Raw genomic sequence first — 1,693 nt, forward strand, 5'->3', positions numbered from 1 at the left:
TGGTCTCAGACCTCTCAGCCCAGCTCTCCAAGGCGGCAGCTGAGTTCTTCATCCAGATAAAGAAGGCTGAAGACAAGTGAAGCATCGGGAATATGCTGGGAGGTCTATGCCTGGAGCTGGTTTAGAGAAGTGAGGGGGAATCTCTGGACCAGGGGTGGTGAGCCTATGACATGCGTGTTGTTTTACTTTTAAGACAAATGATGCTAATGTGTGAGTTTTTCTTTTTTCTGAACTGAAAGCTCAGCATTCCAGTGTAATTGCAGTGTTGGCACTTCATGATAAATACGTGGGTTTTGGGTTGCAGTCTGGGGACTCGTCCCTAAAGGTTCACCACCACTGCTCGACACTGTGACTCCCTGGCTCAGGGAGAGGGCAGCCCTGGATGACAGTAAGGCAGGAGTGAAAGGGAAAGATGAGCCAAGCAGCTCGGTCCAGACATCCTTTAGTTATGAATAAGAAGGATAAGAAAGGTCACAGAGTCCCTGGAGGGGGAAAGCCAACCCGCTCAGACTGCTGGCTCGAGTGTTCTTCCCTCCGGCATGGGGGATGAAGCTGTCACTAAAGTCACAGTCCCCATTAAACACCTCAAGTTCTCTTAGCAACATCAAGTGTCGGGAGATTAGAAAACACCATCAAAGGCACTGGACTTCCACAGTGCTGGAGCTGGGACCCAGGAAAGGGAGCAATTTGCCCCCAAAGCCTTGGGAACTTGCCCAAAATTATTGCTACTAAAGTCATAAACTTGCGGGTTAGGTATTTCTGCAGCTCATCTCCTTTTGTACTTCAAATCTACTTCTGTGCAGTTAGTCTCAGGAACGGCCAACTCTTGAGGAAGCCATTGTTCCTTTTTTTCACCCTCCTATTTGTTCCAGAAAGGAATTGTAGCAATCATGTAGACTTATGTAAAATATAGCCTGATCACATGGGAGCAAGACAGGATGGGAAGGAAGATGGGGAAAGAGGCGCAAGCCAAGGAAGAACTTGTGGAGCCCCAGTATGGACAGAAGGACTCACTAGAGCAGTCCTTTGTTCCTGTAATGTGTAGACACAAGCTTCAATTCAGTTATCCAGTAGCAAAACTTAATAAAGAAACCTGGTTACTAATAGCATTCAGTGTCCAGACAATAAAAAGAGCTCACAGCTCAGAACTAGAAAGCAGGTTCTCATCCTCATCTTAAGAACCTAGCGAAACCTGGGGAACAGCATCCTTACCCAGATGCCAAGCTTGGTTTTCAGTCCAGGTAATTTGTACGATCTCCCTTAGCATGTGAAGCAGTCGCAAAATCGGAGGATCTAAGCCAAGTGCAGGGGCTCAGGTCCCCTTGCCCACCTACCCTCTTCCTGTTCTCCAATTTAGGCATCATTTTCTCTCAGTTCCCTGCGAATCCTGCTCTTGGGCCTCCAGCCCCAGCACCAACAGCACCTCATGTTGACCTCTGTCTTACACAAGAAACAGGGGAGATGGCTCAGTGGCCCAGCATCTGCCTGGCAAGTGCAAAGTCCTGAGCTTGATTCCCAGTACCATAAAAAAGGAGATATATTTATGCGTATTTCAAGATGGCTTGGATAACTGCACTGCTGATTTCTTTTATTTTTTAATGTAGTTAGTACAAGGTCTACAGGGTCTCACTACACAGATCGGACTCATAGTGATCCACCTGTCTTCAGCCTCCCAAGTGCTGGGATTGCAGGC

At 47.5% G+C, this 1,693-nt stretch overlaps 1 protein-coding gene across 7 annotated transcripts in view; it reads right to left on the bottom strand.

Moving 5' to 3' along the window:
• Positions 1 to 1,693, bottom strand: part of Sytl2 (synaptotagmin like 2) — a 57,368-nt gene that overhangs the window by 45,640 nt on the left and 10,035 nt on the right. The gene's annotated exons all lie outside the window — the stretch shown is intronic.

Source organism: Octodon degus, unplaced genomic scaffold (assembly GCF_000260255.1).
Source record: "Octodon degus isolate 3935 unplaced genomic scaffold, OctDeg1.0 scaffold00049, whole genome shotgun sequence".
Lineage (NCBI taxonomy): Eukaryota > Metazoa > Chordata > Mammalia > Rodentia > Octodontidae > Octodon > Octodon degus.